Genomic DNA, 22,346 nt, shown 5'->3' on the forward strand with positions numbered 1-22,346 from the left:
ATTTTCTTGACCTTAAACTTTGAGACAGAAATCTAACTTAAAGCACAGAAGCAGTTTCCCGAGATTTAAACTGTGACAATAAATAATGCACACACTTTTGTGTAATGAAATAATTAATAATTTCCCCCAAATTTAGTTACAAACTACTAAAGTTAATATTTAAATTGGTTTTTTAAAGTTCAAATTTCTATAAAATGCATCTAATAACTTTATAGAGCACCACAACACAAATGTAAAGAAAATATTTACAGATTATGATGAACCCCTCCATTTTAAATTGGTCATGTAAGGATGATCGTGTATTCAGAGAAAATATACAAAGGTTTTGTTTTATTTTTCAGATCGTTTTTACCTGATCTGGCTTTCTGTGGTAAGTAACAAAGTATTAGCACCTTTGGTGCTAATACTAATAACTCACAACCTAACGCAGAGTTTTTCGAGGCCTCCCTGCAGACAGTATGAAGGCTTCTTGTTTTACTTCTTAAAATTTATTAGTATTCAAGTTCAGTGAAGCCTAGATGAATAATTGCAGAAAATAAACACCCCTAGGAAGTACGAACAAGGTGAGCTATAGAAGCTGCTCTTACACCAAAGTCAGATGAGATCCACATTTGGTTCTCTTTCATGTTTCTCTTGCTGTTTTTCAAAGGAAATGGTACAATGACAGTGACCATTTTTAGTAACACACTGTAATTGCCGCAGCCTTAGGAGACAAACCATTGTGAAGCAGAGAAAAAAGGCTGAAAATGACCAGCAAGGACACTTTAATGAACACTTGAATGCACCTCAAATGAAAACCAGATGTTCTTTGTTAACTTCAGCAGTAAGCCTTCTGTTCCGATTGAGGAAACTGTACCTTCATCAAGGACAGAGAACAAGGAGAGCTCTCTCCAACGACGACACATATTTTTTGTATGTTTAATAGATAATACTGCAGAGGTATGTTTCTGAACATTTCTGAGCTTTTATGGCATATTTAACATCACTGATATAAATAACAACCCACGGCGCCGTAATTTTATGATATGAACAGTACAGTTCTTTATTTAAGAAAGCTCTGTAACACAATTTGCTTAGCAAATGGAAAATATTTCTGCAAAATAACTACCAAAAAACTACAAAAAAGAACTATTTCATTACCATTTCACTGCACCAGAAGGAATACTGCAAATAAAGTGATACTGTAAATAGAGTTTGATTTTCAGCATAGTTTTGATTTAATAGATTGTAAATACCATTTTTTAGCTCTCTGTTTTCCAAGTTCTAGTGGGACTGCCTAGGTCTGGCAAGTCAACCGCTGACAGGAAACTAAAAATTCCTGGGAGAATTAGTCACAGTATTTATGTGCATGTGTGTATCTATATCAATACATACCTAGACATTCAGCGATATATAGCATTGTATATAAACTCTAGACTGTCTCCTCAGACCTTAGGGAAACAGTTTAATCAGAGATGTTCAGAACTGATTCTGGAAAGCTACATCGTTTTGCTTTAGCACTGATTTCTCCAGGTCATCAGGTTGTTCTGCTGCCCATGGTGTGTGGCCAGCTGAATCCTTGGTAGATAGTGAGAATCCTGGCTCTGTCCCAGAAAATACAGATAATTTTTCTGTCCCATCTGTCCCCTTTCCCGTTAGGAGAAGTGGAACTGGAGGCAGAGACAGATCATGGTGGAGCTAACGGCTTTGTGCTTTATCAGTTGTGGGACTGTGTGGGTGGAAGTACAGGTGGGCTCCTGGTTGGTTTAGCTGGAGGTTAGGAATGGGGAAGAATAGCCAGCTACTTGTAGCTGTCCCTCTCCACTATGTCTGAATATAGTTTTAGGATTATGTATTAATATTTCATGAATTACTAATGTAATACGAATCATTACAATCAGCCACGTCAAGGCCTACTGAATGGAAAAGTAATGTATCATGCCAAGATCTACTTGGAGACAATTTAATTTATGGCTTATTGACTAAAATTTATGAGCTTTTTCTTCTGAGCTTTTAATATATGCTGAATAACAGTTTATCAAGGCACTTGTTCTATAATAAGTGATGTAGATCTGAAAGACTAGCATGCAGTGGCTGATGGGAGGCAATATACTACAGCTACAAGTTCTTCTTGCTTTGTGCATTAATTCTTCTGTAATTAATATTTAATTATTTAGCCATTTATGTGTTTGTATAGTTAATAACTTAGGATGTTAGGATTATAGGAAAATTCAGTTTGGAAGGCACCCCCGGAGGTCCCTAGTCCAACCTCCTGCTCAAAGCAGGATCACCTATAAGGTCAGACCAGGTTGCTCAGAGCTTTATCTAGTCCAGTCTTGAAAAACCTCCAAGGTTTTCATGTCAGGATGAAAAAGGTTTACTTGTTATCCACTCTGAAACTCTTGTGTTTCAGCTTATGCCCATTGTCCTTCACCCCCCCCCACACCACGCATCACTGTAAAGAGCCTGGCTCTTGTCTTATTGATGACCTTCTTGTAGGTACTGGAAGGATGCTATTAGGTTCCCCTTAAGCCTGCTAAACTTGGTAGAGTTTGCCTAATTTAATCCACTGGCCAAGCCACGTGTTATTTTGAGGAATAAAGGGCAGGTTTTAACTTTAAGTAACTCCCAGCAGCTCACTGTTAGCACATGTTTAGGTCCTTCAGATTTTTTGCCGCCTTCTTTGTTAGTACCATGCCTCTCCGTGCTGTCTGTATGTTGGTCTGACATCATGAGTGGTTGTGAGTGTTGTGCCCAGAGGTTCAGCATGGGGAGAACTAAAATGTTGGAGGGGTGTTTAGGTTGTGGATGCTCAACATTCTTTGTTGGATGCAGAAAGGTTTTGGTTTTGAGTGCCTCTTCACATAATAGGAGCAATCTGCTATTTACATTAGTCACGCAAGGTTCCTCCAAAGGTCAGTGGATTGCTCCTCTCTTGTGTTGTTTCCACTTAATCTATTCAGGAGGACATACCCTCTTTGCATCTTTCTTGCTTTCCGCCCTTTTGTGGGGATTTTAAACACTAAAATGAACGTCAGGTCCACAAAGCTACTGGGAACACCAGTTCACCTTCAGAGAACTGTTTAGCTCATCTTCACCAGATTACCCCATTTATCCTACTACTTAGTAGTTTTCAGAAACCTCTTAGGACATCTGCTCCGTTTCTTCGATTGCTACCTGGTGTGCTCTGCATTTTTTAGCACATTTAATTTTCAGCATGAGATGTCTGAAAATGTTCATACTATGAAAAGTAGTTAATCTGTTTTTATGAACATTTTCTTTTTTACAAACAAACAAATGAATCTCAGCTTCCTGAGAATGTGTTTCAAAGTTGCCACTAGCTGTCTTCATTACTTTGCATTCAAAACTATTTTGTTCCTGTGGCTGGATTGAGACTGGACTGGAGGGAGTAGGTGGGGATGTTCCCATATGTCCTCAAAGGGAATTCAAGGGTGTGTCTTACATTTGTTTCAAAGTAAAATGCCAAAATTGACCCAAAATAGGTGTTGTCTCTATCGATCCTTTTTTTTTTTTTTCATTTAAAAGAAAAGATCCCGTATATGCCTAGAGTTAAAAGTGAAAATCTGTTTTTTTTCTGTCCAGTAGTTAAAAACTACAGAACTGACTTGTACAGCTATATCAACTAGTTTGCATACAGCAGTCACAGCACACCAGGAAATACTGTGTGTCAAAAGTTGGAAAGATCAGATTCACAGATATTTTCAGAGCCTTGCTCATCTGTCACAGCTTTATGCTTGGCTCTCAGTGTTTCTGTCCTTATAGGGGAGCTGCGGGCTTGTAGCTGGGTTGCATGAAGCTGATGCTTTCACAAAGCCTTAGTGATGTGTATCCAGCAGATCATTTGGAGCACAAACTGTTGGCAGGAAACATGAGGAATTCCTTGTGATTCTCTGATACTTTTATAATTGCTATTTGGAGATTATTTTTTTCCACAGTAATGTAGTATTTCTACTGTAAAGACCCAATTTACTTTGGTTAGAAGTAGAGGTGGAAAGCTTTTCTTTCGATTTCTGCATTTATGGCAATGAGTGACAGTTTAGTATTTTGTACTCATCCTCAGAAGACTTATCGATTTAGTGCCCGGTGAGACAGCGGAGAGATGTACTAGATGGATGGATGGATGGATGGATGGAAAAGCATGGGGAGGGAGGGGAGCATATCACCAGGTCCTTCTGAATTTCAGAAATTGTGATCATTTAGATTTGGTGATAGCTACTGATGAACAGTATCTACATATGGATAGATAGAAAGTTTGCTCTTTGAGCAAATTTACTGACTTTTCTTTGATAGCATCCCTGCAGTGCATGGGCAAGGTTTTAGTTAGCGAGATGTACTCAGTTCAAGTTCTACAGATTTTGACTGGTTCTTTCAGGGCATCCCTTCCATGCTGCAAGCAGGAAAAATATTAGTGTTTTGGTTTCTTTCTATTTTAAGTAGTCTTCTTCTCCAGTGTAACTGAAGTTTTATTGTTCATTATGCCAACTAGTATGTCTCATAGAGAACTGAGGTCATGGAAATCAGCTGGGGAAGGACTTCACAGCAGCAGGAAGGAGTCCAGAAATGGCAGTGAAACTGTGGGTTTTCATTTGGTTATTGAGGCCTATTAAATTTATGTTTAAATGAGCAAACTTGATATGAATTGGTATACTGAGGAAAAAAAAATTGAGGTCATTCCTGTATTTCAAGCTTTAGCAATTAAAAGTGTAAATTAATGTGCTTTTGCTTGTTGTTTCATATACAAGCCAGGCTGGGATACTGATTCATGTGATTTGTGGAAATAGTAAAATATATACTTACTTGGGAAGTTATTCTCAGGTTTAATTTATATATTTTGAATAGATCTTGTGAAGTTTATCCCAATGTCATCATAAAATAGATTCACTCCTGCTTTAAGTGATAGTAGTACAACCAAATTATGTTTACAGAAGTAGATTTCAAACGAAATAGTAGATAAACCAAATAAGCCCCAAACGCACAATAATTTAGGTGTAAGTGCATTTTTTAAAATGAGTTTTGGGCTACATTTAAGGGCAAATATTACATGTATTTCTTCTGTTTCCTCCTAGTTCCTGTACATTGAGATTCAGTAACACATATATGCAAAAAGCAGAGCTTTATGAAAACATATATTGGTGTACTCATTAGTGCCAGATACCAACTCTTTACTAGAAGATGTTGATGTGTAGAATCACTAGTTAGAAAAAAACCCCTGGTTGTGAAAGCTGAAGTTACAGTATTTCCATATTGAACTGTGGTGATTTTACTGTTTCAGAATACATGGAGCCACTATTCAGGCACACAGCAGTGTTAAAATTTTGCATATACTGGAGTACTGCAGGAAAACTCTGACTGCCAGAGCGTGCAGTTTAAGGTGGCTGACAGCGATTTTCGTAAAGAAAAGAAACCATGAGCAAGGGAATTATACTGCATAGATACATTTTCAATTTCCCACTAAAATATCTCCATGTTATTTTCTCATTTCAGTCGTTTTTCCTTTTTACCACTTACTGGAATTTTGTCTTACAGTCTGGGAAAGCATTGTAACAGGGAGTAGAAATCACAGATTATAATTTAAATGTATGGTCTCATTGCTATTGCAACATGGATATTGCTGTCTGCTGAGATTTTGGTATAAGAATACTACTTCCTGGGGGTGTGTGTGTGTGGAATGGAGTTTGTAACTTAATAGGAAAAATAAATAGAAGGTCCCACTCTTAAACAAACAAAATCCCTCTACCTCTAACTCCTTAAAGTTTGAACACCATTCAGAGTAATTCAGAATTAAAGTTATATACACCAACAAGCCATTGTGTAAATGCAAACTAAAAAAGGAAGAAATAGTCGTCTTTTATATTTGTCCTGTATTGTATATAAAGCAGGGAAAGACTTCATATTATAATGCCTGATGTATATTTTAGCTTGTTTCACTGGAGCTCTCCTTAGAGATGCAAAGAAGTGAATGGAGAACTTCATTAGTTCTTGAAGGACAGAATAGATTATTGAATAATCATCACAGATCTTACCTCCCAGCTGTTTGAATTAAATAAGCTGTAATAAAATGTACACAAATCCTCCCAGAGATTTAAGTAGATGACTCTGCCCGAGGAAGTTGAATTATAGAAAAGAACATCTTAATTTCAGTCCACTGTCTCGGAAACTCATTTCATAGGCACTGAGAATATTGAACTCTCACAGCAATTAGGCTACTGAATTCTGGGCACCCAAGTCAGAAAATATAGCCCCTTGTATTTTCTCAAGACATGCATAATTATTCGGGGGGGGGGGGGGGGGGGGGAGTGAGGGGAGGTGTATTTGTAGAGAAATAGATGGAAGAGCTTATTTTATAAATAAAAAAAATTAATTTGTGATATTTTTTCTTAGGATCCTTTTGCTAATTCCCACTAGAATAAAAAACATCCAATTATTCATTTTGTAAAAGCCAAAACATTATCAGTCAGGCTATTAAACTGTAAGAAACTAAATGTAATAGTCAAGAAGGGAAGAGGCATTATATCTCTATAATGACTCATGAAGGATTCATCTATGTTAGTGTAAAATTAAACACCTACTTTTTATAGAAAGTTGAGGAACTGTTTGTGTTTACAATGCTGAAGGAGGTGCTAAACCAAATAAGGGAACAGCAGCAAGAAAGCCAAATGGCATTGTATTTGTTCAGCTTAAGAGGGGGTTGGTTAAAAAAAAAAAAAAAAAAAAAAAGAGTAATAATACTGGAAAGCACTGAAACATTTTTATCTGAGGTAACCGGTGAGTGTCGAGGTGTAAATGCCTCGGAGAACGTATGTGAGACACAATGAGGCTTCTGCATTCTTCATGTGGGTCACTGAGAAGGTGAACAAAAACCAGACAGATATGATCTATTTGGATTTTCAAAAAAAGCTTTATATTCTTGCGAGAAGTAGTTCAAGAAACACATTACTGCTCAACTTCTGTGTGGGTTGAAAAGTGGCTGGGAGAATAAAGAACAAATAGAAAGAGGAGATTGATATTCATCATGCAAACCCTTCAGCATCTATACTACAAGTACTTTGATAAATACACTTATTAACTAAAAACAGGATGAGTGGAGAGATGGCAAATTTAAGATAAGATGATTTAGGTGAAGAAGATGAAGAAAGGCTGAAGAACTCCTGCGCGACCTGATATAACTGACAAAAACGATGCAAACTGTTTGGAAGGACTGTCTGAGCTGCTGCAGCCAGAGCTCCTAGAGAGATTCAAACATCCTTTTGTGTAGCTCATTGTCACTTCTGCTCAGAGCACGGCACCAATCAAAAAATGAAATGGTTACATTGATACTAGAAAATGTTTTCTTTGTACAAATAATAAGCCTGTATTACCTATAGAAGAAAAATTACTTTTGCAGTTCAGAAAGATTTAAAAGTATATTAACAAGGATAATGCAGCTAACAACAGCATCATAAAATGATATTTTTTTAAAAATGTTACATAATCCTTATGCTTCAGAAGGCAAAGCCTTGGGCAATTGTGTCCCCCTGTTGTTGTTCTAGAAGAGCGGTCATCTCTCTGATAAACGTGTCTGGTACCATCAGATGGGTGAGACCCCCCGCTGCAGCAGTACAGCAGTCGTTGTGTTCAGAGTTCACCGATAAAGACAAAAGTTTCTAAATGAGAAAATGCTTGTACGTGTACGGGTCATTAGAAAACGGAAGTTCAGATTGCAAACCCACTCCATGTAGCTTTTGGGTCTCGCACATTTACTGTGTGCAACATGACACTTTTGTCTTATCTGAAAAGATATAACCTTCGCTATTCATATTAATTCATAACCGATCACCTGCAAATGAGCTAACTACTTAGACTTGTATGGTTTTAGTATCCTAGCCTAGCTAAGTGCTTCTGGAGACTTAAAGCTCAAAACTCAGCCCACTCAAAAAGCTTGTTAATGGGTCCCACATGACACAGCTATCAATTTTTTAGTATCAGATATACATGCTGTATCCATTATAACTTTCACTTAGGGGCAGGCTTGCCCTAACTGAGCAGGAGCTTGTAAGGCTTTGCTCTTAGTTTTGGTCTGAAAGAAGGAAAAAAAAAATAGCAGTGTTAGATGAAAGTGAAACTGTGTATTGCAGAAGACAATGCTCTCTATGTGTCTGGCAGAGAGAGGCCTGATGCATTGCAAAGAGTTGCAAGATTCTGTCTCTGTTTTTAACATTTCCCAGGTTGTTTAAATGTGCATTGTAAGCAATGATAAAATGACAAGTTATCATTGATCTGTCCTTTCCTCCATCTCAGAGGGATTCATTAAATAATGCATGCACCCATGTGAATTACCCTTCTTCACTATACTATCCCCAGACCATTAGCCAAATATAGCAACAGCAGCATCTTTCAACCCCTAGAATCCCTTTGGCTTTCATTTAATTAAATTATCCCATTATGAAAACTCTTATAATGAGATTAAATTTAATTATTTATTAGACACTTATTTGCACTAGGGAACCTATCAATTATGCATGGTTGTGCTAAACATTTTTCAATCCATCACCTTTTCTTTTCATGGAAGGTGCAATTTATTAAGTGCATCTGAAGTACTGTAACGGAGGAGCTCTAGCAGAAATGTGCATGTCATCCTAGTTCAATTAATTGCAAACGTAATAGGAGAACAGAAATATGAAAATTTGTTTTCTCTCCTTTTGAAATACAGCACGCTGACAGAATTGCACATTTTGCAGTTATTTGGTGGATCTCCTTTTTACATCCTACCTAGCAAAATTCATGGACAGTCATTTTAATTCATGGGTTTGGGCTGTATTTTGTGTGTTAACGGTTCCAAATTACACAAAAATTCAGATGTAATGCCTAATTAGAATAGTTCAAATAAATGTTTGTACCACACCGGGGCTTGTAGCTATGTGCATACAAGAATTTCTTATTAATTTATGGAAGATACAAATATTCTTCTAATATAAATTTGTTGATCATAAAGATTTAATTTTAGGCAAATTGTTAATGTGTATAGCCATAAAACATTATCAGTCATATATCTTCTTGATAAGAATTTGGATATGAAGGCAAAACCGTGTAAGCTACCAATAATTGTTTCAAGCAGAATGACATTTTCTGATGAATGTTAAGAAGAAGATATAAATGTCAATACAGCTCTGAGCTTTTCTTTTGTAAGACCTTGTCAATATGTAATTAATTATTCAACTGGAGTTCTGTGTGGCTCAGGGCAGCATTTCAAAGAGCTTTCTTTTTAAATTGCAAAGTCATCATAAGATTGCTTTTACTTTTTTTCCTTTCCTTTTTTTTTCCCCCCATTTAGAAATAGCATGTGTATAAAAGCTCATAGACACCTGCGAGGTGGCATAAGCAGTGCAGTGATAAAGTGAGGAGCAGCAGGCTTTTTAGTAGCAGTAGGCTTTAGCTTTTAATACATTACATGCTTTTAATGCATTACAAAATTCTGCCTTGCTTTAAAAGTGCTTGTGTTTCATGTTCAGATGTGAATGGGGGTCAAAGAGAAAGATTTATGTCCTTTTTTTCCTCACTTATGCATGTAAGAGGATGTTTGCTTCATTAACTTTGAAATTCACTGGCCAAACAGACTGCATATTTTAGAGGATTTAAGTAAATGTGCCCCAAAGTCCACACAAATTACTATGGAGCGTTTCAATCCTCATCTTAAAGGAATGAGACATGATGCATCTGTTAATAAAAATAAAGCAGTACTGCTTGTATTTGGCAAAACAGACATATCTTGTTCTTAGGACTTTATCAACGTCACTGGTTGTTGTTATTATTTGGTACTTTCTTCCTGAAAGTCAGGACTGTTAATTAAATTCCGGTGTACCCTAGTGGGCTTGATAGGATGGTTTTATTCCTGTGAGGGAGATTACATTCATTAGGACAGCTCTCCAGACAATATTCAGAAGTGAAGTTTACTTTTTGATATGCTGCTTTTGCCAGCCAAGGATCTAGCTCTCATTTTCCAGAGTAGCCACCCACCTTACACTTGGATACATATACTCATATGTAAGCCCCATATGTAAGATCGGTACGTAGTCACACACAAATGTTTCATCTGTCAAAGTCCCAAGATCATGTATGAGGTGAGTGGAGGTACCATAACTAGTACTTTTGGTGTCTGACACTTTCTCCACAGAATCAAACCTCTGAGTGAAGTTAAAAAATAATACCCAGACCAAGACCTTTGCAACATTACACTGCAGTGAGATTACCATCTGCAAACTCTTGAATGGTGGAAGGGTAAGTTACATTTGAGATCTTCTCAGTCTGTAAAAGCAGTATTTTAATATATTTTTCAGTAAGTTGCAGCAGAAACTTCATTTTAACTTTGGCAAAGATGTGATGATTGCTGTATTTTGCATTCTGAAACCTCGGTGCTGCAGTCGGCTGTGGAACAGCCCATCTTAGTCTGTGTTGGGGGCTGGTAAGTTGGCAACGGTTATTCTAATTTTTCCCATTGTATAATTAGTTGGCAGCTTCGAACTCTACTTTGAAACCTCCTTTAAGGATCATGTAGGCTACACACTGCAATATGTGAGCAAATAATTTTAAATGCATACTTGAGATATGAAAATGAGATGAAAATGAACATGAAAATGCATACTTGAGACATGACATCTGTCAGCCACCTGCTTAAATTATAGCTGTTCAGCCAGGCCAGATGCACTGGTAGGTGTACTCAATTTCCACACCTATAGTACATGAAGGTTTCAGTGTTTGCAAATTGGCTGTGGTTGCAAGTCTCCATGTACTCCTCTCTTCCTTTTACATGTGATAATATCTTTTCTTTCAAGTGTTACAAAAAAGGTGAGCCTTCTAAGCACTTCAGATGCTGAAACAGTAAAGAAACTGTACATCCAGCTTATATTGCAGAGCAGGGATATTGGATACAGCTTTTCAAAACTTTGGATACAAGTTTTGATAGTTTCACATGGGTGAAGACATGATCTGTGAGGAAAAATAGAATGGCAGTGATGATTTCATCATTGGTATCAAAAACTTGTAGGCAGGCTTTTCATTTACAGCTTGCTAATAGCTTGTTAACTTTCATTCATATCCTTTTGTATTTAATAAAGACAGCAATTAATAGGATACTGCATAGGTATCAATGTGTTAAAAAGCAGCTAATTTCGGCTGTGTACATTTTCAAGCTTTATTTTTAACACTGATGATAAAAACACACAATGTGGCCCAATCTAGCTTGTTAATGATCTTTGGTCTCCTGTGCTGTTATTAATAAAGAACAGCATGGACTTAGTATGGTTCTGAATTAATATTATTTAGAAATGTTTTAAAAGAAAGATATGAAGTTTAATAATAATATTATTTAGAGGCATGGAGTTTCCACTTTTGTTGCTTGTTTATTGCTTTCCCCTTCCATAGCTCTTCAACCAGAAACAGATTTCTGTAGACGAGTTAAGATAGGAGTAAAAATAATGTTGTATCAGGGAAATTATGTTTAAAAGGAAAAAACTTGTTAAAAATGGAGGGAAACATGGGTTTTCAGAAAATTACAGGATGTGGTAAAATTTTTAGGACAATTTAAATGCAAAAAGCTTTCAGCTTTTTTTATTCTTACAGCTTTTAAAATATTTTTAGACAAGTGAGACTTTGTTTAGTTTGGGTAAAAAGACTTCTGATTTGAGATTTGCTTGTTGCAGGAAAAGTTTCCTTTTCAACACATCTAGAATTTTTCCAATACAGATAACCATAGCTGGAAATCATCAAGGCATCAGGTCATTAGGCTTGGGAGAAGGACTCTTGCTTCCCTTGTCCCTGATGCAAACCTTTTTTCCCATCGTTTTAGGGCCTCAGGTTGCCAACACTCCTCCCATTTTCCTTGAAACAAGCTGACAGCCTAAGGCTTTCCAGCAGGCTGTGTAACAAAGCCCTTCCGAGACCTACTTGATGTAAAATCAGGTTCATCATGAGCTCATATATGGTGTCAGTTCTTGTGGCTTTTACTTCTTTTCTAGTGGTCTCATCCCTCACTACATTCCTATGCTGCCTTTGATTTTATTTTCTGGTATTCATCAAAGTAGACTGAACAAATGGGTGAAGAAGGAAGATCCTCTTCACTGGTATCACTCTTACTCATGACCTGCTGCTACATGGTGAGAAAGAGAAAGTCAATCTGGCCCATATATGAGACAGGACAGGACAGTCCAGATGTGTACAGCATCAGGTCTGAGATGCTGGCCAAAAGGAAAAAAACTCAAATGATCCATAATATGGAGGAAGTGACTTCTTGATCACAGCCACAGCTAGGCCCTGGTAGCAGGGAATGCACAACCAAAGTGAGAAAGGTTTTGGTGCCTGTAGTATTGTTTTCCCTCCTTTAGCAGCTCTATAGGAGGAACCTGATTTCTTGAGGTACAGCTTTGCTTGTATAGGTAGGGACTGAAAGGATTTCCTGTGACAACTGACAGATCTCACCCTCTGGGGAACTGTCTTTCTATGTAAAATGAAGTTGCTCTGTCAGCAGAATGAATGTCAGCAAAATGAAAAAGTTCATTAAAATAACTGAACAGAGCTGTAAATAGAGATCAGGCAGTTTCTTGTTATAACCTGGTTTCCTAAAGAAAAAAGGCAACCACATTCTTTGTACATGTCTGTCTAGCTGTATGTCTCCTAATAATAACTTTTCATTTTGTTGAGAAATCTCAATCCAGTCTGACAGAGAGCTAGCAGCCTCAAAAATAACACACTCTATCAGTTTTTACGTAAACAGGCAGATGAGTTGTGGAGAACTTATGTAGATGTCCTTGGCTGATGAAAGGCTAAAGACAAATATATCTTTCAGTAGACATCTGTGAATCTGTAGGATAGGCTGCCCTGTGCTGATGATAGCAGGTCGGAGGCATGTGGGTCTTCAGTACAGGCTAGCCGCCTTTTGACCCTGGGGGTGCTGCTGGTGGGTGAAGCTTGTTGCGTGTCCCTCTCCCCAGACTGCGGTTTTGTTAAGAGGTGTGTAGTACAGTTGGTCCCTCAGCAGTCCCAAGCCCAGAGATTGGATTTCTAAGCAACTTTCATCCCAGAAGCTGGACTCTTTCCTCGTAGGAGCTACACCATCCTCATCAGCAAACCTCCCCTTCTTCCCTGTCTCTTGATTCCCTTCACTTAAGTCTCCTCCATGATCCTCTCTTCAAGTTTCCCAACACGGAGCCTTCAAACCCATTGCAGCTGCTGCACCACCAGATTCCAGCCCATTTTAAGGTGCTGCTTTGAGCAGGCTGTGCTCCCGCTGGCTGCCCATGTTCACTGCCCCTGCCTCTGTGGCCGCTGAACCTCTTGAGGTTATCTGTGCGGGGAGAAAAATCCACCTTTCCTCCACTCTCGGTTTCCAGGAGATGGTAAAAAGCTGGTTAGAAGCAGCAACTGTGAAAAGTGAAGCCTACGAGCTGTAAAACAGAGGGAATCTCTGGCAAGATACTGTAACTAACTCTAAGCCTGTAATTCTGTCTACTCACAGCCTTGCTCTGAAATACCATGGCTGACCTTCCTGGCACATTGTGGGGAAAGTTCAAATATAGTCAAATGACAAAAATCTTTAATTTACAACTTGCTGTCATTAGCTTCTGGGGAAAGAATGTCAAAGTACAGTTTCTGGGACTGTTTGATGGGTTACCAGGTTGATTATGTCTTATTCTGGTTTTAGCGGTGCTTTTGATCCTACTTTTTTGGTAATTGTACTTTTAATTATGTCGGAGGTTCCCAGGATATTAATTTTCTATGTATCTAAACAGGCATTTCATCTAAGGAATGAATGGAACTGTCTTTAGAGATGAGGATTAGGAGCAGCATGAGGAGTTTAGTAACTGATTAGACTGGGAACTTTTTCCTTTGGGTATAAAATGCCACCGGAGCACCCTGAAGTGTCTATATGAAAAGACTGGATGTCCCTTGTGTATTTATAGACAGTTGAGTGGGAGATGCAGACAGTGCACACTTGGAATTAGGCAGTTATTTTAGATGGTGGAAAGCAGGAGGGAAATTTTCAAATTAGAGTGTGAGAACATAACCACGTGACTCATTAAAATTAATAGGAACTGCATAGTTTAGTCTCTGTGCACCACTTTGAAAATTTCCCTGGGTGTTTCTCTATGAATATTTATGCAATCAGAAATAAAATGCAGACAATGAAGCAAAAGCCCGTGTAAATACAAAGTGATCATGTAATTTACATGTTTTTAATTATTGACATAAGCTCCACTTTTGTCCAGTAATAAAAAATGCATATGAATGAAGAAATTAGTGAAACACAAGAGAAAACAGCTGCAGCAATTCTTTAAAAAGGAAATACTTTTCTGATTTAGTTTCTAAAGAAGTCACTAAACCTGCTTGTACTTTTAACAAAGATATTTAAAATCTATAGTCCAGTATTTATTTATTTTTAAAAAGACAGATGATTCTGTCACTCAAGAGGACCGGTTTATGTCAATCGGATCACCAGATAGCAAACAACCTTGTGGTAGTGTACCAAGAGTCTTCATTTGATCTCAACATTGGGTTAAACTAGTTCTTTGTATTCTGAAGACCGTACCTGCACTGAAGGATGATACGAGAAAGGTGCAGGAGGTAAAAGGAAAGGAATATGCATTTGCTTAAGAACTCACCTACCTACAGTGTCCTCTGACCAGTTACTACTGCCATACTAAAACACACAGGGTGCTTATCTTTAATTGTCATGAATGGTGTTAATTTTATTATCCACTGATTTTTTATTCAGCAGCATAAATCCAAAGCAAGGTAACTGGCCAGGTTCATAGTTCCTGATCGTCAGTTTAGTTCAGGGGAAGAATGAAAGATGAAGCAGTTATGTCTGAAAAAAAAATTATCATATGGTGTCTGCACCCCATCCAAAACTCAAGACACCCAGAAGTAATTTCACCTATTAGTATTATTGTACCACCATTGCTTTCCCAAGATGGATGCAGCAGGTCAAAGAATGGCAATGCCTGCGAAATGAGAATAGTTCTGAATCAATATAACCTTTAAAAAACCCTGTCAGGAAAAGTAGATATTCTGCAGCTTTTTCTGTGCTTCCCTGTCTGCCAGCTGGTTTCTACATTTTGAAGTCTTGTCAAACCGAGAAGCAATCTTCTGCCAAATAATTCCATCACCAATTAGTCTGTCATAGACTTTGTCAGTTTATCTTAACTTCACTGCCCTATGGACTGAATACTGGATACCAAACAAAGATCAAGAGAAAAGAAATGTTATGCTTTCTCTCTGTATAACACTGCCTTAACCCAAACATTCTCCTTCCCTGAAGTTGTGAAGCAGCGAAATTCCTCCCCAGGACCCCAAACTGAAAAAGGAAACAGTCACATCTCCAGTAGGACTGAGCTGCTCACACCCTTCCTAGCGAGACCCAGCATGGGAATTTAAAGGGGTGAGGAGAAATACATAACAAATTGATCAGTATCAGAGAGAGTGATCCCTTACATGTCACAAGCAAAATATAAGTGACCTCTGTATCCTATGGAAAATCTAAGGGTAGGATAGGATAGGGTAGGATAGGAGTATTTCAGTTGGAAGGGACTTACAATGATCATCTAGTCCAACTGCCTGACCACTTCAGGGCTGACCAGAAATTAAAGCCTGTTGTTAAGGGCATTGTCCAAATGCTGCTTCAACACTGATACCTTGGGGTATTGACCACCTCTTTAGGAAGCCTGTTCCAAGACAATAGATTCCCCTGGAAAATACATGCAGTTCTTCCCCAAAGGAGAGATTAACTAGCTTTTGTAAAGAAAGACAAATTGTGTAAACTGGTTAACCAAAGGGTAAATTGAGAGAGGGCTGGAAAATCGTGCTAGGTGAATGTGGGCATCTCCAGCTGTTGAAAGCAGCTCACGAACAGCTGGATAGCAGAACCTGCCAGCCAGCTCGTATCGCCACAGGACTGTCCCTGCTGCCAGTCTCATTCAGAATATCTGTGATTCCTACTTCAGTGTTTCAGATCAAGAGAGCTGACAGACTGAACACAAAAGAGATCTAATAAATACATCCACTCCCTTCTCTCATCTTCAAAGTCGAGAGAAGGGAAATAGGCTTCTGACATGCAATAAGGCAGTCACCCCTGCGTGGGAGAGCAGACTCCTCAGAAAGTATTTATAACGTGGTTAGGGGCAAGACACCAGCATGTTGGACAACGCATTGGCTTCTCTGATAAACACTTTCTGAAAAGTAATTTCCGGAGCTAACAAGGAATTATGTAAATGGAGAAATAATCAGATAAAGTGATCAAGACTGAAGATATGAAACACTCTTTCAGGGTGCAGTTATGAAAAGATAATTGGGAGGCATTTAGCAGATTTCAGCTGATGAATCAGAGTTGTGATTGCAGGCAGGTCAGAAAAAGGAAAAAAAATTAAATTGTAAATCAGTGTTTATGTTTTCTAGACTTGCAGGAAGTCAGCGTTTCATTTGTTTTAGCCCAAAATTAGGGGAAATTTTGAAAATGCTCTTTTTAGGAATAGCTCTTTTATGTGTGTGGCTTCCCCACCACCAAAAAAAAAAGGTTTTATTTTCACCACCATCGTACCAGTAGCTCTGATAAACACTCTGACAAACATGATAAGCATTCCAGTAAAGGCATTGATAACATTTATATTGATAAAGTCTTGTAGAAACATTTGTGAAAATGGCAGGTGAGGAAAATGATGATTTCACGAGAGATTCAGTTTCTTCAGGAAATGCTTCCTTTGTGGCAATAGATAAGCCCTGTTTATTGAAAGCTAGATTAAAAGCAGGTTTTACCAGTTGTAGGGAAGGTGCCTAAATTCTCACTGGGCCTGAATCTGTGCCTCTCCTCAGCCCCATCCCATCCCAGAAGCCCACCTGCACTGTGGAGATGCTGTGCCATTCTGTTGAAGGTTTCTCCAGCCACGTGCTTGTATGAGAGCTGCACTTGCATCTCTCCATGAGGTGGGTTTAAAATTTGAACCTGAGTCCTTCATGTGGGTGCCTGTATGCTGCTGCTGCTGCTGCTGCTGCGTCTCCCAAAACCGAGTCATTCAAGTGAAATCTAGGAGGAGAGCGATATGCCCTGGGCAGCAAGAGCTGGGGTGTGGAGGTTGCTGTTTGATGATCCTACAGGTAGATCATGAGTTGCAGGAGGGACCACTCACCACCGTGCTGTCCTGCTCTCCATCAAGAGGTCTTCTCCAGCTCTCCTGGCCAAGGTGCTTTGCTGTGCTGCAAGAGATGCAGTTTCTGGCCCTAACAAATTGCATTTTCATGAGAATGTGGGTGCTGTGATGTTTTCTGAATCCCGGCGAGCCTCAGGCAGCTGGGAACGGTAGCCTAAGTGCAGTGCTCAGCTCTGCAAGGGGAGAAATGGCACTCAGTATCCTCAGTAGCACAACTTAAGCACCAGTTCCAATCTGACTTCATTAGTTTCTTCATTTTTCTTAGATGATGTCCCATACAGTTATTTGGGTTGCATTGTAAGTTAGGTCGAAAGCTAAGGCCAATTCATGGAGTTGGGAACAGTTTGAGGATATTTCGTTTGGGTTTTTTTCCTGGTAAACAAGAAAAAGTATTCCTTTCATTTTGTTGATCGAATTCATAATTACCCAGTATAATTATTCATAATATTAGTACCTTGTCATAAATTTTATTTTTCATTGCAACTGTTAGCCAACAGTCATTAATAAGATGCTAACCTTTGCTTAGTATTCCATCTGTGACTGGAACACCAGAGTTCAGGTATTATAAATCAGTTTGAAGGGTTCAACATCAGTTTGAACATTTCAAGGCATACTCCTTTCATAAAAGGATGAAATAAAAGCTTTTATGAAAGGATGTTTCAAAATTATTTTTTAAATTCGATTTTGTGAATCCATTTGCACATTTCAGAAAACAAGCAGGGTAAGGAATAAATTCTTGGGGATTTTCAAATCATGGAGCTAATCCAAGATCTGTTCAAGTGAACAAAATTTGTTGGATTTACTTCTTCTTTCAATAGAATTCACCCTGCAGAGATGTTAATTTGGACATTGTTGCATTTGATTTTAGGCAGGGGAGGATGCTGTGGATTAGTAGTTCTTCTAGGATGGGAGGAAAGAAACACATTTTCATATGCTAAAGGAGATATTAAATTAACTAGTCATTGCCTTGAGCAAATGACACCTATGTGCTTATGGCATGTTGATACGTGGAAGTCATATAAAGTCTGGATGTCACCATTTTTATTATTTATTAGGTTATCGTGTTTCCACTGATGCCTGCCAATGTACTTTCATGTTTGTTGACTGTTAAATGGCATCACTGCTTTCTAACTGCTAATAGTTCTCATTACTATTAGTTCTCAGCTATTTGAGAATTTATTGGTGTTATGCGTGGATCTGTCTAGCAAGAGAAAAGCCATGTATGTGCTTAAACAGAGCTAAAGTTGGAAATTCGGCATGTATCTTTAAACTGTGCAGTGCAGTTTTATTAAAACAAAGAAACTTATGTCTTGCAAAGTTACAAGCAAGCTTAGGTGAGTGTAAAGATTTAGCCAATCAGTCTCTCAAACCGATCTCTTAAATCAATGTGATTTATTCTTTTTTTACTCATGGTCATGAATTTCTGAACCAAATGTAAACAGCAGTTTTCAAACCTCTTATTCAGGGTCTCTAAAGTCCACTTCTCTTACTAAATTAATAGGAAACATTTTTACTGCGTATTAACTTTCAGCTATTTTTTCATTGCCGTTTGCTTCAAGTCATTTTATGGTACCCATTCAAATTTTGAGAAACTTGGCAGACTTCAGTGCATCCAAACCTGAAGAGATAACTAGACCTGGATCCTGCAGCCTCGGCTGTGAGGGTTGACTCCAACACAGGTACACAGCCATTTTGAGGTCAGAAGGACTATCCACGGGTACCACAATCCCCTTTTGGATCGGACCTCAGTATGGTGACCTGGGCTGAAGGAGACCCCAACACTGGCTGACAGGAACATCATAATGTAGGACCTGCTGAAACGTATTTCATCCTGCACGTTCATCAGATGGTAAAAACAATTTTAGGCAACCCTATATTAGATTACTGTAAAAAATATTTGACCTACCAGTTGTTACTTTATGATGCATACTATATAACTATTTACTATTATTTACTTACTGACCAGAAAAACAAGAGCCAAATCCTGGAATTCATCAACTAATAGAGAAAGATTTATATAAAGCTCCTGCTGTGGTTGGTATACCACATATGTCTGAGGCCAATTCCATAAAAAGAAACTCAACATGAAGCTGATCCTATTTTAATTCAGTCTTTAAGATGCATACACAATACTTTATAGTATATTGGAGGTGAAAATATTAATAGTGTTTTCTTATTTTTTTTAAAAAAAAGATTAGAACTAAAAATAATGAGGATTTTGTGAGAGGGGAGACAGGAGGGAAGAGAAGTACATTGTAGGGGTATCATTGCTGGCTTGTGGCAGCCTTTCTGGGTCTTGCAGAGGAATGAGAGTTTTACGGTGCCCAAGCTGTACCCAGCTGAAGGGCAGCCACTCGCAATCCCTTGGATTTCACCCCTCCCGACTGTAGGCACCATGCAGTTCCTGAGACTCTTTCTGAATTCAGAACCCTTTCTAGGAGGGGGAGCCATCATTCTGGACACTTGTTTTGCTTTGCAGTGAGGGGTGGGGAAGCAATGAACCGGTGGCTGCGGGGGCCCGGGGATGCTTTCCCGTACGGCCACAGCCCACTGGGGCTTGGTGGAGCAGGCGGCAGCACCGCTGGTGTCCTCAGCCAGGGCAAAGGAGCCCTTGTTTTTGTCCCAGGCACCATAAGGCATCGCTTGAAGCATTCAGTCCTGAGCAGTACAATTTTGACATTATTTCAGTAAGCAGTCATCTGCGGTGGAATATGTTGGTGGAGTATGTTTCAGGCTTGTGCATTTTTAGGCTACAAGATTTGCTAAATTTTCCTACGTGTCTCTAATTTAGGATTTGCTGCTTTCCAGAAGAGCTATTAAAAATCAGCCTAGATACACAAAGGTACCCTGCTTATGAATATAAGGAAAGTGGCACCAAATGCACCGAAGATAAATAAACATTTTTGAGTTGCACTCAACACATTCCTTAGACTGATAGCTGCCAAACTGCAATTTTTAAAAAATCAAATTATAAGAGTTAAAAACTGTTTATCTCTGCTCATCCACCTGTGTTTCGAGCTCTTCATGCAGTTTGGTGCTGTTGTGTGTATCTTTGCGTCCCCTTCTCCTGATGTTATTGCATTCTTCCGGTATCACTGCGTGAAAAGTGTTCCGCCTCTGCTCGGCGTGCCGTACCCGTGCCGTGCGCTTTCAGCTTATGCACTGGCATCCAGCGCAAGGTGTGTTTTCATTTGTCTGTGTCTAGTTTGGGAACTTTATTTAGTGCAGGTTGCTGTGTATTATAAAAGGCAAGGCAGCCTTAAAGACGCCTTTTCAGAACTTCATCAGGTGAATCACTCAGGTGGATATGAATGCTTGTCTTTTGCGTATGCAAATGTGGTACAAAACAGAGAGGCAAAATATATGATTTGGTTTTTTAGGTATTCAAATCAAACTTTTGCTTGTTCTTAATTCTTGTGAAACCCTCCTGAAATCCTTATTTTAACCTATTTCCCTCTAAATTAATGACAGGTTTGCAGGGACAAAAGTACTGACTGCCCTCTGTGATTTTTTTCTCCCTTGAGCCTAGGTTTGAGAGGGATCTGTCATCTTATGTTCATGGGCTGAAAATATAGGTGTAATTGTGAATCATTGGTTTAGGAATTAAATATTTCTTTGGAAAGGTGGATTGTCAAGCAGGAAATATATGTAGAAAATCTGTATAATGCACTTAATTAAAAAAAATTGGTATTAGTAGCCTGGAAGTATCGGAGCAGTAAAAAGCATTTAAGCTTTGTTTACATTTTGGCTACAAGAGGTGCCTCTCTTTAAGTATTTAGATAAACAAACCAAAGCTGCTGTTTTCATTAGCATGTAACACAGAGCCCAGTTTCCTTACCTCAGAGAACATTAAACTAAAATTCAGTGGCAGAAAGCAATTTGATCTCTTGCAAATAGGAGTCTTGATAAACCTTACAGTATGGAAAAAACCAAAACCCAACCAACCCCCAAACCTTCAAATTTTGTACCTATTGACATTGCTTAATAAAAACATCTCGAGTGCTGGTGCTTCTGGGTGTGTTTCCAATAGCAATGTGATTGCAGGGCTCTGTGGATAAAGTTACCAATCCTTTGAATTCTGACCTTCAGTCTAAAACAGCTTTAGAGGTTACTCTTTTTCCGATTTGTGAGATTGCAGAGAAGAAGTTAATGCTGCTGGAAGGAAGCGGGGGAGGGAGCCCGGCTTGGAGATGAGAACTGGGACTTTGAAGCCATCTGAGAAGTTTTCCTCTGGCCTTGATTTATAACAGCAAATATTGGCAGTCTGACTCCGAGTAATTATGCAAAGTTTCAAAATAGAGCACGCGGCAATTGAAATTTCTGTGAATATAATTACTATTGAGACCCAATTGATTTTAAGGGGAATTATACTGTTGGGTTCAACAAAGTCCGGATTCTTGGGGGAGCCGTAGCCATCAAAACCCGAGAGCTAGCTTAAGCCCATCATCGGTGTCTATGGGGAGGGGAAACCTCAAAACTGAGTCCCCCTTAAACACATCTGTCTGTCTCCACTGCAGATAAGGGTTGGGATGATCACCTTAAACTAAATGCTTAATTGTCGATGGTTACAGTTAGGTGAGGATCTAACCCCTGCTGAACAAATGAGGGTCGTGGTATAATTACTGTAACGTTCAAAGGAGTTTATTGTGGTAAATTTCTTAAAAACAGTTTACAGGAAAAGCAATTGATGCGAGTGTCAAATAAACTGCCCTTGTAATGATTATTTTAACTTAGACTTCCACTTTTTCCTTTTCATTACAAGGCCCAAAATGTGGAATATTTATGAACTTCACTTTTAGAAGATACTTCACCCCTCCTGATCGTCGTAAGAAAAATATGTGTGACTGAATGTTTCAAGGTTAAGGACGTACATATTTACTGTATTCAACTAACGCAAGGTTTGTGATTTGAATGTGTGTTTATGAATCACTTATATTAGTCATAAATGCAGGTTTGTCTTATTTTGTCAAAGTGAGCTTGGATTTTTTGTTCTTCTGGTTTTCTTCACAATTCTAAATGTTTTAATTAACAATTATTTTTTCTCTATATATTTTTTTATTTGCTTGTCCAGTCTTATATGTCAGCAGCTGAAAAAAACTATGCAATAATTGACACAAATAACTAAAATACAGTAATGATCCACTGCTCCATCTACTGTTGAACAGTGACACGAAT

The 22,346-nt window shown here is 38.5% G+C and overlaps 1 protein-coding gene across 6 annotated transcripts in view; it reads left to right on the forward strand.

The window, feature by feature from the left end:
• EYA1 (EYA transcriptional coactivator and phosphatase 1) overlaps positions 1-22,346 on the forward strand; it is a 169,773-nt gene that overhangs the window by 48,746 nt on the left and 98,681 nt on the right. The window contains exon 1 of one of the 6 annotated variants that reach the window (XM_075743904.1): positions 10,359-10,438. The exons of the other annotated variants lie outside the window; for them this stretch is intronic. The gene's annotated coding sequence lies outside the window, so the exon portion shown is untranslated. Of the gene's footprint in view, positions 1-10,358; positions 10,439-22,346 lie in introns of those variants that run through there. 6 annotated transcript variants of the gene reach the window in all.

Source organism: Balearica regulorum, chromosome 2 (genome assembly GCF_011004875.1).
Source record: "Balearica regulorum gibbericeps isolate bBalReg1 chromosome 2, bBalReg1.pri, whole genome shotgun sequence".
Lineage (NCBI taxonomy): Eukaryota > Metazoa > Chordata > Aves > Gruiformes > Gruidae > Balearica > Balearica regulorum.